Below are 17,207 nucleotides of genomic sequence, written 5' to 3' on the forward strand. Positions count from 1 at the left end.
AGTTGAGCATCTCTGGTATTGAACATGTTTTAAATGTCTATGAGGGTTGATTTAAATGGTTGTGTTTTTGTAAAGCTTTTGTAGAATGTGGTGAAATAAAAGTGTTATGCTGGTGTGTTGAATCAGGAACACACCTAACATAGAGGTCACAGGTCGTCAGGTACTGTACGCTGTTTTAGGATTGCATTATAAGTTTATTCTCCGATCACAACTTGGTATAATTCAATTCTTAAAAACAGTGCTCATTAAAATTTCCAGGAGTGAATAATACATGCTCAAGCAAGTAGCAACGCTATAAAATATGTATCAAATGGTCACTACATGTTGGACCTAAACTAATGCAGCAAGGCATTTCAAGCCAAATATCAAAAATACTGAAAAATATCCTAATCTCAGGAGGAAGCATCTCCAGTGGGTTGACGGATTTGCAGCAAAATGACAGCAACATTCTGAAATCTTTGGTGGGCGTGAGAGTGATGAGAACCGTTCAGACTTTCAGAGGTTTTCTTTCTTCTCTGAAGTCAGATGTTTGTTGAAAATGCTGCACTATTACAAAATGGTGCCTAGAAGTTGGCTTGGTAAAGAGTAGTTAGCTAGGGTTTTTTCCATCTTGATCTATATTTGAATTTAATTTCATAGGATTTAATAACAGTTGTAGTGTTCAATCAACCCAATTTTATTTGTATAGTACATTTCAGCAGCAAGGCATTTCAAAGTTCTTTACATAATATCAAACACAGAAACACAAAGCAACATAGAATCAACAATCAAAACACGACATTAAGTCAGGTTCCATCAATAAATTTGTAATCGATTACATTTCAAATACAATCCTAAACAGTTGGGTTTTTAGTCAGGTTTGCATCCATAAAAGGTTTACCTGTTACACTCCTACTGTGTTATATGGAACAAAATACCTATTGCTATTTTTATTCCTACTTGTGTTTAAAATAAACAAAACACCAGAACTGTCGTATGTCAAATTTTCAATATGACATATGACTGCATTAATGGGAGGAATTGAAGAAGTCTGTTCATGTCATAGTTTTCAAATTAATTTGCAGTCTCTCTAACTTGATTGATGGGGTGGAATACACTTTCGACGTTATTGCTTCTATGCATTAATAATGTTCTGGTTAAGTAAATGATTGCAGTGATCAGTCCGTATGGATTCATGCTAATACTCTCTCTGGGTGTGTCTGGATGGTGTTGCTGCCCCCTGCTTTAATCTGTATGCAGGAGGCAATTAAGATTCACAGTCCATCTGTCTCAAGTGAACATGAGCAACGAGAACTCTGATGAATTATCAGAGCCGCAGTGTAAGCAGTCTGCTTCATTTGTTTCATTTATTGTCCGTGTAGCTTATTTTTTCCCCTCTGTTTTTGCACACGTTTATTTTTTTTCAACTTTTATTCTGTCCTAAAACGATTTTCATCCATCATTGACCTTCATGTTTCCATCTTGTTTACCCAAAAGAGTTACGCCGAGTGATTTTTTTTTTTATTGACGAGTGTTGGACAAAACTGGTTTGTGCCACAAAGCTTTCATTCTGCAATCCGTCTTCTCTCCTCTGGGAAATAAAATCAACTTGACCTCACTGGTTGTCTGAAGCCTAACAAGAAAAGGGTGAAGGAGAGGTGGATGAAGAAGAGGTTAAACGCCAAGTATTTATGAGCACATTGAGTTTGTCTTCATGGTAATTTTACTTCAGGTTACAGACCTCTGCTCAGAGGTGTGACCAGAAGGAACCCATCCCCTGTCTCAGAAAGGGTCGGAGTCAAAGTTGACAAGAATTTCTGGGGAGAATTAGCCATTGCACATTCTCATGTAACAGTGCAGTGAACAGAAGAGACGGATGAAGGCATTTGAAGTGAAACCTCGTTTTGTAAGCTCCACTGCTGCTCTGTCCTGTTTCTGCAGGACCAGACTCGGCCTGCTTGTGCGGCTACTCTGTAATTACTTCACAACACACTCTCTGGCCATCACGGCCACGCTCCCTGTCAATCAGAGCATCTCGTTCTTGGCGAGGTGTTAGAAATACAAGGTCTATCTGATTTTAAAAATGCATGTTAGGCAATAAGAACAAAGACATTCGAGTCTGGAAATACAGCTCCTAGTTATAAATAGATAAAGAGGATCTGTCTCTTAGCTCGGGCTCCCAGAGTCATCTCTACACTCTGTTCAAACACCTAAAGGAGTTTTTTTTTTTTTTTTGTTAAACTGCTTCTTCAAATAATAATGGGGGGAAAAAAAACTTTTGATCAAACGAATAATTAAATCAATCCTGACGCTTTGAAAATATCACTTTTTTTTTGTTTTTCTTCTTTGGGGGACACATTTTAAGAAGAATGAAATACAGAAGCAAGAGGAAGTCAGTGGGTAAAATGGCAGCGGCTGTGATATGTAGAGATCGCAATGCATAATGTGATTTACTGCTTTCTCAAGGTCTGCTTCAGTCCTGCTGTTTCTCTTCACAAATGCAACACACACACACACACACACACACACACACACACACACACACACACACACACACACACACACACACACACACACACACACACACACACACACACAGACTATTAGCAGCATTAGGAGTCTGACATTTAAGTCAGTGTATGCCACACGGGCGGTGGTTTGCTTCACTGTGCAACTGCTTTGTCACAGCGCTTAGACGTAGTAACTGCTAGGAAAGACACATAAATAAGTTTCTTACATTTTTACATTTGCTCATCTCATATTTGGGTATTGAATATAAAGTAACAGCAAACAGCAGCAAACCTTGAAAAATAGAAATAGGTATTGAAAATCACAGTTTGAAAGGGGTTGTCCTCTCAGCCAGCTCAGTTAACTGTGCAGAAACCAGTGCTAATGCTGGGAAGAGTTGTCTTACCATAAGGGCCTAGTTTAGAAAGACCAAGAATGAATGATCGAAATGTTATTTAATGTTACTTATCTCACTAGCTTAATCTTGCATGACGCTTCACAAGTAAGAGTGCATATTCATGCATACACTGTGTCACTTATACTGTATATAGTGTTACGTATTGTCAGTTTGAATTACGTTAGTAGTTAAGTATGGTAGTTCCTCTAGCTTGTAGGCTGCTTTCTGCTGTAAAGCCTGACCTACTTTTGAACTCCTGGAGGCCTGCGACCTCCTCACGACGAGTTCATATCAGAGCAGGGGTCACTAATTGTAACACTGCGAAAAATGGTAGCCTGCAGTGTGAGCGATCTTATTCTGCTGGAGCCAATAGTTAAACTGCTTTCAACTGGGGCTGTTTTGAGCACTGTCTTTAAAAGTGCTCCTATGACAGTGATTATTGTATATAATCATTGATTATGTGTAGAATATTATCAATGGCGTGTTTTGTTTGCTGTGTGGACACAGATTTTGCAGCTTCATTATTATTGATGGAGGGGAACCTTAGTTGGGTTCTCTACCTTGATGCTGTATTTCTGAATCAATAACAAGACCTTAAAATCTAATTCACATCTACAAAGGAAGCATGCACTGCACTCTTAGGCATCAACAATATTTACTGTTGCTTTTGTTCAAAGTAGAATGTAATTAAAATATTTGTTTTTACAAATATTTATTTGTTTATTTGTTTTACAAATATTTATTTGTTGTAATTTACAGAAAGAGAGCAATGGCTTCCTGGACTGCCTTTTTTTTAATGTCTTTTGGATTTTTCCTCCCCTCCAGGCTGACACTGCCAAAGAAAAAAAAAATATATATCTCTGGGAACCCTGTGAACACACCATGTGGTTTTCCCGCGGAACTGCACAGCAAAACTTGGCCCTGATCCAGCTGTAACAGTAATCGACAGCTGTAGGGCATCAATGTGCTCTGATTAGCAAGAAAACTAAATACCCTCTGTGTGCCTGTAAACCTCACACACAGTTTGTCTGCTCTTCAAAGTTTATATTGGACGAAATGTAAAAACAAAAAAAATGTGGCCCAATATGAGCTTAAGATGCTTCTTTGCCATTTTTCTTATTGCACTGTATGCCGTTTATGATAAAATGAAAGATGCTTTCGGCTAAGCTTTTCTAGCAATCTGTCATCAAAGTATATGCAATTGAATTTCCTTTTTAAACTCAACGACAAAAGGTAAATAATACTTTTGGTAGCATTTAAAGATTATATATTCATTGTGAATATTTGTGTGCTGGCGTTGAGGTTCACCGATGGCGCTTAGTTTTATTTTTGCCGTATTTTTTCAGGCATATTGAAGTCTTGTTGGTTTGTCATTGTTCAGCATGGTTTAAAATAGACAGGGGCATTTGGAGGCAGCTTAACTGCAAGTGCAACATACTGTACATGACTGAATTAGAGTGCTGTCATTGGGTCCATTATTTGGATATTTTCCATCACCACGTTGGTTTACAACGAGTCTCAAATTACACTACTTGTTTTGTTTGTTTTTTTTAACCATGTAGTTCTCACGAATCTGCTCTTAAAATGTCATCAAAAATGCTAAAGGCAAACTTTAAATATTTCAAGTGATACATTTAAAACTGTCAAAGTGAAGAGAGAGATCTGGCATAAGAGGATCAGTGATGGGTGTAGGATACCTAACTTTAACAAGATTTACGCAGCTCAAAATAAACACTTCACATCTGCTGGTAATCTCTTTTGTGAAACTCGTATATAGGACTTATTCTGTCTTTTACTGATCCTGATATCTGGCTAATTTCACACCTCTTTGTACAGTAGGTAACAGCTGTTCCCTTCTGGTGACATGAGAAATGCATTAGGTTGACATGGATCAACTTTAAACCTTTGTTTCAAAGCTATTGGCAGGCTGGTAGTCATCTGTGTCAACTTTTTGTTTTACCTGGTGCGTTTCTAAGCCTTTATCGGGTCCTTTCCACCCCTTCAGATAAAGGTTGCAGAACTTTAAATAGGTCAGCTTTTAAATTACCATGTGAAGCTAACATAGTGGAATCTCAGAATTTTTTATTCTGAGGATACCCATATCGCTGTCACATCTTATTAAAATCATCATACTGCAGCATTATAAGGAAAGAAACACCAGCAGCATTTTTATTGATCTTTCTGTGGTTTTTGAATGGGATGGCTGTTTGAAATGTTTAATGTAAACTAGTGTAAATTATTGTCTAGTGTCTGTGAAGGATCAGGCCTCAGGTCCTCCTTTTCACATAACAATGCCTTAAAATCTTTTCATTGAACGTCCTTAGAAATGCTGACAGAGTTGTTGTGATGTAGTAGCTGATGGCAAAACAGTATTTTATTTTGTGCTGTTGTCAATTTCTGAAAGTAGATTCAGTAGTACTCCAATTTATTTAAGACCAATAAGAGGAACATTTTTTTATTTTGAAATATTTTTCCTGTTCTGCTTTAAGTCAAAAGTTTGATAAAATGATTGGATATTATTCTTTAGCAATGCAAAAGAAAACACATGTTTAGGAATTTTATCAATAATAAACTAAACACTATGTGATCTGTACTTGTATAGCGTTTTATCTAATGTGGAGGACCCTGATGTGCTTAATACTACATTCAGTCATTCATGTACACATTCACACACAGAGGTGGTGATGAGCTATCACCACCATCAGGCGCTCTGACCACCACCAGCAGGTGAGTCAGGTGAAGTGTGTTGCCCGAGGAGACAAACACTGAGACAGACAGAGCGGGGGTTCGAACCGGCAACTCACTGGTTACTGGATGAACCCCTTCCACCTTTCCTAGCATGCTAATGTGACGTTTTAACCAACACCTGATTCACAGACTGAATTATTTTTCTAAACATAGCAATAGTAACAAACTGTGTCTAAAAAAAACTTGCCACAAGTCCAAAAATAACATGCTGGGGAAAAAAAAATTCCCAGTAAAAATGGAAAGTTTGTAAATGGCAAATTAATTAAAGTTATACAGTGCTACAGTTTCAGATCTGTAGGAAGCTAAAGATTAAACTCTACCCAGTGAGTCATGGTCACCGCCTGTGTAGCACACACCTTTATATCTGGAGTTCACAATAACTGTATAATTTATCAGATGAAGCCACATGCAGACTTGTACTGAATAATGCTTGATGAGCCATATTTCACATTGATGAGAAATAAATTAGTTTCTTTTAAAATTTTGTTTTAATATTTGAAGATTTGATATACTCTCTAATTTTTCAAACTCCTTAAGAAAAATTTATCTAGCAAAATCAAAATCATACATCAGGTGTCTAACTCAAGACCGGAGGTTCAAATCTGGACCATTGATAGTATAATAATACATATTCAGGATAATAGTTTTGTGCTCAAATATTTTATCAATCAAATCTGTTTTAATTAACATATTGCCAAATTATTTTAGTGTGAACATATTTTAAATATTTAGTTCGGTGTATTACCAAATAAACATAGAGGTTGATTACTGCCTGGTCTGGCACAAATTCCACTAAATAAATATATATATAATTTTAAACAACAGACCATGTTAAACCTGTGACACATCTGTAGGAGCTCTGAAGGATGTAGTGCAAGAAAATATAACGTAAAAGCCCAATATGAGCTACTGGATTCTGCTGCAGCTTCAGCACAGTCTATTTGCTGTCATTGACATTTCCTTGAGACTTGGCTGCTGTTGGTGACATTAGATGAATGCAGAAGAGTATGTCTTGTAAATCCTGGGCCATGAGGATTTAATGTGCACCAGGGTTGCACTTGGACTATTTTTCACCACCTGACAAGCTATTTATGACATGATGATATTTTGGTATTTTGTCACTTGCGTTATTAGAACACTTTTCCCTTGCAAATGTTGCATCTTTGATTTCAATGTATTGATCAGACATGTGCAACCTTGACAATTTCATTTGGGATTTTTTTTTCTACTATTTGTAACAAATCATAAAATAACATGGTTTACTTTTAGAGACTTACTATAAGGGATGTAAATGCATTTACATTTGCAAGCTGATTATTACTCTTTTTATGTTCCTAAGTTTATTTCTTCCCTGATTAAGTCACTCTTCAATTGAATGACCGTAAACAGACTGTTCATACTCAGGAACCATTATAGCTGAAATAAAACAATTTAAATCACAAGGTTGTTCTTCTACATTACCTTCAGTAGAGACATTAAAACTATTCAGAGATGAACTAAACAAAATCAATTTAACAAATTAGGTTTAACATTTAACTTGTCAAGTTGGGCAAATTTTACAACTGTCACAAAAAAGCAGGTGTTTGCTTTGCAGCAGCTTGTGCAAGAGGAGGAAATCTTTAAATGTCAAACTGTTTCACATTGTCAAGTGGCCTTTTCGAAAGCTAATGTGACAATTTTTCATTTCTGATCCCTTATAAAATTCAGGATGAGTGAATTGGTTGTGGTACAATGGCGTGCAAAGGTTGTGTTTACGACACTTACATATGCTCCATTTGAATCAAATGAAAGACATTTTCAGACTACTGGAGCTGTGATTTCAGCACATTTACCCAATAATTTAAAAGATAAAAAAACCAAAAAACTGGCAACACAATTTGCTAAAAATTCTGTTACTGCTGCAACAACAGTTTTGTGTAACTGACGGGTCAAATCTGGAAAATATCATCAGTCAGCTTTGATCCAAAGGGAAAAACATCTATCAGAGTAGCAGATAAAGATGAGTATATTTTCAGACAAACCCCCCCCCCAAAATTTAAATTGATTTCCTGTTACAACAAACACAAGGAATCAAAAACTTTGAATCTTTCTCATTTTATATGGAAAAATTTGCACATGCAGTATAAAACTTAAACTATATAAACTGTGAATGTGATCAATTTACAGACTTAAATAGAAATATTTTTTAAGTATTGCGTTGAAGTGGCTTTATGCAAATACACGCCTTGTTTCACTAGATTTAAAACCAACACCCAAATAAACTTGCTTAGTTAATGAATTCTTGATGGTTTTTTTTCACTATTATCTGGCTTGAGACAATTACCAATTAACAGGTGATACTGACCTTCTCCCTTTATTTTTTCTAACTTAACTCTTTGTCTTTTGCTCCTCTCTTCCTCTGCTCCTGTCGCTCTACAAACCTCCCCTCTTCTTCCACCACCTCCTCCTTCGAGCCTCCCCACCCACACGCTGTGTCTCAAACACCTACCGTCTGCCCGCCAGGTCTTTGTTGCTAGGCGACAAGCGGTGAGCACTGGACTGTTCTTGAAAGAGAGAAAAAGAGACGTTTGTCCATCATGATCTCATCGTTTTGCTGTGCCATTTTCACGTAGACCTTTCTCTTTAGCGCTGCGATTCTCCTCAGCGGGGGGAGGGGAGGGGGGAAGAAAAATAATCAGATTAGTATTAACTACAATATTAGGGGCTTATTTTTAATTTACAAAACTGAATTGAATTATCTGCCTCTCATTTTGTTCTTTGTGACTTAGCTTCTCATTAAAATTAACCTAATGTTTTCTAAACACAGAAATAAGATACTGCCTCTTGTAAAATGTAAATACGCCAAGTCAAATCATATAGGAAATCATATTGACGTCCACATTTTCACTTTAATGTGAATTAGCCTGAAAACATCCTTTTACAAGTGTGTTTTTATGTTTCCAGGTCTCAAAATTCCTTGTTGCTTCATTCCACTTGATTAGTCCCTCGGGCCTTTTACGACTTTTATTTTGACAAATGAGCCTGGTGCTGAGAGCTAAAAAGCATTTACAACAGTATTGATTAACAGTGGCCATTAGCTAGTGAAGTGGAAGGAGGATTTTCCTTTTTTTTTTTTCTTTTACTTTGAACCTTCACAGGCCATCCAGAGCTGGTTAAATAAAAGAACAAAGCCTGAGATTGAAAGATGTGAATTTTCTTACTGCTGCATGCAAGAAGTCAATGTGTTAATGAAAAAGGAGATGCAGAACTTACACCACTTGAACACATTTCATCTTGTTACAGCCACACGCGTTCACATGTTTTATTGGGATTTTGCATGATAGACAAACAAAAAAAGTTGGTCATACTTATGGGAGGAAAATGACAGATTTAAAATATTTAAAAATGTTAATACAAATTTAAAAACAACTTGGAATGCATTTGTATTCAGCCTCCATTTCCTCTGTAACCCCTAGATACAATTCAAAGCAGCCAGCTGCCTGTAGGTATCATCTCATTGGTAAATAAACCTGTTAGCAGTTTAATTTAAGTATAAATTTAGCTGTTACGCGAGTTTAAAAAAAATGGAGGCACTGCAGAAATCCATAGCTATATCTGCATAGATGCGGCCTCTGCGGAAGAGAAATAAAAAGAGAGCATTAATTGAAAGGGGTCCACAAGCAAACATGCGGAGAAGAGTATGTTTTGGTCAGATAAGACCACAGTTAAACTTTTACACCACCATGCAAATCAATGTGTTGCAGAACATTTTCACTGCACATCAACTGAACCCCTCCTGTTCAGAGCTGATGAGGAGAAAGATGGAGCTAGGTACAGGACAATCTTTGAGGAAAACCTGTTAGAGGCAAAAGTCCTGAAAATTGAGGGAAGGCCTTAAACCAATTCAGATTCTGTGGCACAACTTAAAACCTGCTGTTCAGTGATGCTCCCCATTCAGTCTGACTGAGCTCCAGTTCTTTTGCTAAAATATATAGGGAAAGTTTCAGCCTCCAAATCTTTAAAGCCCCAAGAAACTTCCAGCTGTATGTGCAATGTGACTGTGCTCAGTAATAATCCAGGAGAAATGATATGCAGTTTACTGATGTTTATCTTTAAAAACAATTTAAATTTTGTAAAAGGAAAAAAAGAGAAGAATCCCTAGATGTTCAATGTTAGTAGAGAAATTTGTTAATAGATTTGCATCTGTAATTATATATAAAAAATGTATTAAATACTACCAAAGTAAATATGACAACCTTAAATATAAGGTTGATCTAATTCATAAAATCCTAGCAGAACGCTCCAAGTCTAAGCTGAGCAAAATGTGCAAAAATTCAAGGTGTAAATATTTTTGTGAGACATTTATTTTGTGTGACATTCCCTCGGTCATGCAAATGCAGCCATGACATGTTTCATGTGTCCCACCCACTGACTTGTCCTTGGGTTCGAACATTGCTACAGTGATCAAATGCCCACAGTTTGGACAGCAGAGGAGAGCTGATTCAGTGTTCACATCATCCCATGTGAAAGCTGTTGCCAGTTCTCTGCCTAACTCACCCTGACAGCGCTTATTTAATGTTTGTGCTGAATTTTCAGTGTTATTGGAGCTCGGCGACACAGCCCACATGAAGCCTGCAAGGGTCAAACTGCTGACTCTGGGGAGGTGGTGCTTTTCACCTCTACCCACACACACCACCCCTTCATCCCTGCCCCCCAACCTCACTGTGCCATCACCGGGAAATGCCTCCCTTGACCTCCAGGCGAAAGGCAATTCCTGCGATGCTGTTTGTCAGCTCCTCAAATCTCAAACCTGTTCTGGCTGCAGCGGCACTAACAGGAACAGGCAGATCACAGCGGAAACCGGAGCCAATGCGCATCTCATACTGAACACAAACAAACAGAACTCAGCACGGCTCTTCTGAGATGTGTGTGCGGCCTGTTTGTCTTTTTTTTTTTTTTTAGATGTTTGATTCTGTAGTGGAAAAAGCTTTGATTCGGTAGAGTTGAGCATCAATGCTGTCTGGGTTGAAGACAATGCCCCAGTCCTCACCAGCAGCCCAGTTTACACTCGACATCACATGGAGACTTAATGCTGCTCAAATACAGTCCATTGTTCCGCCACAGGCAGTGACCTTTCTTTTAAATGCACAGATTGGTTTGTTGTGCTGCCATCTTGTGTAATTGCACTGATCTATGGACGCTTTAAAACATGGAGACAAACTTGCTGCGACGTCTCATCGAGACTCCAGCTTCCCTTAATAGATCTTGTTAGCTGAGGTCAAAGTCTTCTCTATCTGAGGTTATGATGAAGAAATGCAACCTTCCCTGTGGACCAAGCTGGAGGGCCGTATTGTGAAGTGATAGAACACAGGCCATGATAATCCGGGGGGTGTTTCCTCTTCCTAACTGCAGGGTTAAAGCATGCACATTTTCTATGTAGGAAACTGATTTATTTTCCCCAGTGGGAGGCGTGAGATCTAAATTTAAAATGATTAAATAAGCCTAGAGTTAGAAAACCATTTGCACTTCCATTTGTTAGCCTCTGAGCTGTTTTTGAATCAAGGGCAAGTCTCAAAATCATTAGACACAGATGACTGCCCTTTTTGCTGCCTTTAACTAACACATTTCTTCTGTCCACGCCTTCAGTGTGGAACAAACGTTCTGCACCTAATTGATACATTTTAAGAACCCAGACAAGGTTTTATTTGGTTTCCAATCAGCCAAATTAGGGTTTTTCAATTAACATAATTTAACCCTGAATACTTATTTTTATTTAGACTCATATGTATTTTGCTGCTGTTCTACATCAATTTTGAGGCTTAGAGTTGGTGTAAACAAATTAATTTAGCCCCCAGTGATGACTGGCATGGCTGAAAGATTTGGCAGCATTATTGCTTCTGGAGAGCATGGAGGTAATGAGAGCTGTCTCTCAAGCAAAGAGACCCTAATCTCCTTGGTCTCTCCTGGCTTCTTTTAATCCTGTGGAGTGGAGTGAAGTGGAAATGAGAAAATGGGTGCAAGCAACAGAAAATGTAGCAGAACCAAAGAGACAAGCGGATAGGTATAATACAGGAGGAGAGCTGGTATAATTATGAGGTGGAATAATTAAGGATTTGTTCTCGTACAACGGTGTCAAGATATCTGAAGAAACTTTTTTTTAGTACAATTAAAATGTAGTTTTTAAAATAGCTACTGTTTTTAGTATAGGGGGAATTTTTGAAGCAACATTCAAATGTTAAAGGGAGAAAGAAATTACTAGTGTTTTCTTTGCTTATACACAGTTTCTGTGCATGTATTCCCACATAAAATAACAGTAGTTAATTGTAAGCATCGTCACCATCTCCAACAAGCAGTGATGGTACTAACTGGGTTATGTGTTTGGGATATCCAATATGTGGATACTCAGAGCACACATTTGACAGTTACATTGTTTATTTTCTTAATATCACATGGACTAAGTGCAGATAAGTGTAGATATAGAGGAAATAACTTTTTGAGACAGATCTAGAGGCAAAAATGTCTCATCAAAGCTGTAAAATAAAGAAACCCGACCACTTTTTTCTGGAAAAAGTGGCATTTTATGTGTAGCTGATCTTACAGGAAATGGATAGAGAGAGAAAATGGGGAAGACGTGCAATAAAGGACCCAGAGTCGTGATTCGAACCCTGACCCCCTGTGTCGAGGTCTAATAGCCTCCGTATTTAGTCAAACAGTCTAAAAGAAGGTCAAGTACTCCCAGTTCCTATTGTAGGTGGAGGCAGGTGGATGCTATACCTGGGAGTAGTTTTACTCTGGGTGTCTTCCCCTACAGTGTTACCTACAACCAACCCAAAGCTTTAAATTGGTCAATGAACCAAGGAGAAGATTTAAAACCAGTTGCTAACCTTCACTTTGCAGCCAGGGAAGGGTAGTCATGCAGGTAAAGGCAAAGAAGAATATGTCTCTGTTGGGGTAATCATTCCTGTGAGAGTAATGAAAATGACTAAAGCACTTGCACGTGAAACTGTTTTTAACAGAAGAAAAAAATAGACATGCATTTTCGACACTTGTTTACCAAAATCCTTCTGCATGGGCCATGGTGTTGCATACATGTCCATCTGTTGACTTGTAGTGCTGAAGGACCAGTTAGTCATTAATATATTATGCAAAGACTGTAGGATCATTCAGCCTCGCCCACTTTTGTGCTTTGATTGTTCCATGTTGTGTGGAGCAGCTGATTCATTAAATACCAGGTGGCTCTCCTTTTGAATCCAAACAGAAGAATTAGTAAATGTTTAATATTTTGAGGAATGTGAGGACGTGTTCATGTTATAAGTACATTATGAACCTGAACTTATTCTGCTATGTACTCAATTATTTGGCTTAAATCTTTTATTGTGATTCCGATGTGCCTGTTTTCATGTTTGATTTGAAATCTCTTCGCCATTCCACTGATCCTCCAACTGCCATGCTCCACGATAAGTTCATCTTCCATTTATATTTGGATGTTGCTCTTTATAGAGCACTGTCATTGATCAGCGCAGGTTAGACAGCAGGGAGCCAATTAGGGCAATGGGTTCAATCCTTGTAGTTTTCCGCTTGTGGAAAACACCTCAACGGCCTGTTGTGCACGAGATAATGGGGCCCCGACTTCAGCTGCTCTGCTTGTTATTCGCTGAGTCACTTATTGACAGAGAAACAAGCCGTCTGTCTGTCTGTATTCAGGAGCAAGGCTCATTAAGGGGTTCTGAGAGTAATTGGGGGATCAAGGTTAAGACAGGTGACTGCTTGATAGGGTTGTTTTGTTGCTGTCAGAGGTACTACTCTCAAAATTCACTGACTTCTGGTGTTTAACAGACTCTAGAAAATAGCATTACAAAATTGCTCATTAAATGAAGAGAAACAAGAATACCTGTTTTTATATTTAATTATTAAGCCACCAGATGTGTTCATTTATGCTTGAAAATGAAAAATCTGTTGTTGGCTACATGAAGCAGTCCAAAGATCAGCCAGTCTACAGTCTGACATTGAGATAGTAAGGGTTTTTTATCTATTTGTTAAAATAGTAGACATATTGGTTTATTTTAAGATGTTTTGCTGAACAGTACTTTTTGAGACAAGTATCAAAACCAGGAATCAATTTCATAGACTTAAAACTTTAAAAAACTGTACATGTTCATGCTTCAGATTTTTTCCACTTTGCTCATCTATCATATTTCACTACAATAACCACTCATGCTTAAAATCTTGCATTATTAAAAACCGACCACTATTGCGTCTTACAGTCCCACCGTTGAAGCTTGTAATAACAGAGTTATGAATTCTGACACAGGCTCTATGGCTCAGACGTCCAGACAAGCTTGAACACACTCTGTATTAATGCCATGAGTGGGGATGTCTTGATTTAGATTTTTTTGCCCGTGACAAGATTAGAGTCTGTTGGTAACAGGAACCTGCCGATAACAAGTCCAAGTCTCTTACTCAACTAAAGTAATTGCCATGTATGTGCTGTAAAGTAACACACTGCAACTGCATCGGTTTTTCATTAGGTATTTTGCATCAGTGAGTTTGAGGCTGCAGTTTTTATTTCAGTCATTGGATATGTGAGAACACCCTTCTTGCCCGCTTCTGTTCTGCATGACAAATAATTTGCACCACCAGATTGTTAGATCATCACAATAATGTCCACAGCCTCTAGTACAGCTTTACAACCACTTCAGATGAGAGGAACTTTTTTTTTAAAGGTGGCATTTTTATCTGCAATTGTTTCTGATTAAATCACAAACAGCAAGTACCAAAAGTAGAGCTTCAGTCTGGGACATTTATTACTGATTATTTAAAAACTGCTTAATCAGGACCCTGTGCTGATAAATGAACTAGAGTTTCTATTTTACCAAACTGGAAATTAGTAAATGCCATAAATGCACATATATATCAACATGTCTGTTCCTCTGAAATAAAGTCAATTTTGTTTACTATGATCAGATAAACAGGAAGAGTATCACATGGACATAATTTTGAAAAACCCACAACAGCATTTTAGTGTTTGGTACATTTAGCTCTTATGATGTGCAGCCTGCTTTGAGGCTTGTGAGGGGTCAAATTTAAAGACATCTGCGAGATCTGACTGCAAAATCATTTTGGACTTTGATTTGGCACGTTTAACTGAGTTTGTCGTAATTGTCCTACTTTTACATTTATTTGCTCGCACATCAGAGTACAGTAAAGTGGAAATTAGCCTCAGGTGGCTAAAGCATAATTAAAGGTTAATGTTTTTAATTTTGGTATTTTTTTTCTTTCTTCCCTCTGACAGACTTAAAAATGTGTACAGTATGCGCCTCTGGAAAAGTGATGTTGGAGGTGATACTAATAATAATTATAACAGGGAGTCTGCAAACAATGTGTTACTTTAATTTGTGTTTTCGGTACAATAACTGCCCCTTTTAAAGTCTCCTCATGTCAGCAATCACCTTGAAGCAGATTTGCCTGGTGTATTAAATGGGCCAACTTGAAGCGTACTCCATTTGCACCTAATTTGCATAGAAAACACGGACACGAGCTTGGTGTATCACCATAGTAACAAGCCATGTCCAGGTTGACGTGAGGAAAATGAATTAAATGGGTTGGCAGTTGAAAACAACCGATTATTAGATGTGCACGTATGATGGACATGTAGTGCTATCCACTGTAATAACATCACATTTGCTGCGATTTTCCGTTCCTCTTTAGATAACTAAAAAAATGTCAACATTTGTGCAGAAACATAAAGATAGAACCCTAAATAACATATTTAGACAGTTTCACTTTAAGGAAAACTATCTAACCCATCCTCATACTGAAAAACAGTAGTGGGAGTAGAGTTATAGCTCAGACTTAAATCTCACCAAGAATGTGTTTATGATGTAGTCTATAACATAAAATACCTTTAAAGTACAATGAGTTTTGTGAAAGTAACTGAATTTTCATGGAAGGCAGTGGAAGAAAATCTATGATGTTTGTTTTGTTCAGCTAATGAGGCATGAACTTGTTTATTACATAAAATATTAAACAGATTTTTGACCATTCTTTAACTTTTTACTTTTGAAAAAAGCATTTTTTAGATTTATATGACACGATCTGACTATCATTATGATCTGACGTTTCAGTCACCCACAATTCACTCCGTAATCTATTTTTACCCATGCCCTCTGAGGTTTGTAATGCTATATGAATGGACAAAGTTTAGTCCAGCGCTATGAATCAGCAGGCCTGTACATTCAAGATATTTCTTTCTTTTAGTTTCCCTGCGAATGTAAGAAAGTAACACTAATGCAGATGCATTGTTCTTCCCTTTTTTTTCTTTTTTTGGTTGAACTAAGAGACATGAAAGAATGTGGGTCTTGGACAGCAAGCGCTGCCAGGCTTACATTAGGGTTTTGTGTATCACTGTCTTATTGTTTCTCTCTGCCGGTTGAAGGGATGTCACAGTTGGAACAAAAAGGGGAATTGGAGTTCAGCAATTTGGTGGAGAGCTCTTCTCCTGTTATGCAGATGGGTGAGCTTTCCGGAAGGGGATGCAAAGAGACGTAAACTAGTTGGCTTTTTTTCCCTGTTTTTCTGTATTGTAAATCCCACATTATAGTTTGGTGTCTACAAAGCTTCACAACGAGTGTAGTATGAAGGGAATGAAATGATGGCATTCTGCAGATTGATGAATGTTTTGTATCTTCCGAAGATTTAGTCATTGACTTACCATAAAAAAGTTACATTTTATGCCTTAGCTGTTTCTGTGAATTTTTTTAAACATTTTTTTTATTACTATTTTTTTTCTCGACTAAGCCAAAAGTCATGAAGTAGAAAATATAGCCATCGGAAGAGAGATATTTATAAGTAAATAATTATTCTGCATGCATCTGACACAATAGTTTGGACACACAATCTGATGGCCAGTCAATTCCGACTGGCAGAGTTTTTTTTTGTTGACACAATGAATAAACATCACAACCTTGAAAATCCGCATATATCGCACACTTGCAGCACTGCTATAAATTTTACATAAGTGCTACTCAGATTCTGTTGCAATGACAGAATAATAACATTACCCGTCTTATGATATGCCGTGCTGACACTCCACACTGCCGTATGATGCACCCACACAGCCATTCAGCGAAGCCTTACACATTCTGGCACACAGTAACCTGCGTGAATTCTCGGGACAAAGCAGATTCCATCATTTTACATGTAAATGCACGGCAAAATTCAGGGATGTAACATATACACACAGTGACAAAGAAAACTAACAATATTTTACAGGAAACTAAAGATCTAAAACATTTTTTGATGTGTTCTCTAGCCCATTGTGTTTTTTGGCATAGATTTGTTTCTGTTGACTCTGCTTTCTTGGATATTTTACAATATATTTTACTTTTGTATTCTCTACCCAAGTGATCGCAGTTTCCACTTTATTACATATGGAGATTTACTGGCTTTCCTCTCATTCCCTGTGCATGAATTTTGTTTGGATATGGATTCACATTGTCGCTGTTCTGATCAGATGGATTATGGTCTGTGTAATCCTTAAATCAGACACATGGTAGTCTGGGCAAACACTGGGCTTGGAGATCTACACTACAGAACT

At 37.6% G+C, this 17,207-nt stretch overlaps 1 protein-coding gene across 33 annotated transcripts in view; it reads left to right on the plus strand.

Annotated features, from left to right (window-relative positions):
* LOC102216920 (calcium-activated potassium channel subunit alpha-1) overlaps positions 1-17,207 on the plus strand; it is a 156,304-nt gene that overhangs the window by 15,192 nt on the left and 123,905 nt on the right. Inside the window, exon 1 of one of the 33 annotated variants that reach the window (XM_023327707.1) lies at positions 8,072-8,158. The exons of the other annotated variants lie outside the window; for them this stretch is intronic. The gene's annotated coding sequence lies outside the window, so the exon portion shown is untranslated. Of the gene's footprint in view, positions 1-8,071; positions 8,159-17,207 lie in introns of those variants that run through there. 33 annotated transcript variants of the gene reach the window in all.

This window comes from Xiphophorus maculatus, chromosome 22 (assembly GCF_002775205.1).
Source record: "Xiphophorus maculatus strain JP 163 A chromosome 22, X_maculatus-5.0-male, whole genome shotgun sequence".
NCBI classification, from domain to species: Eukaryota; Metazoa; Chordata; class Actinopteri; order Cyprinodontiformes; family Poeciliidae; genus Xiphophorus; species Xiphophorus maculatus.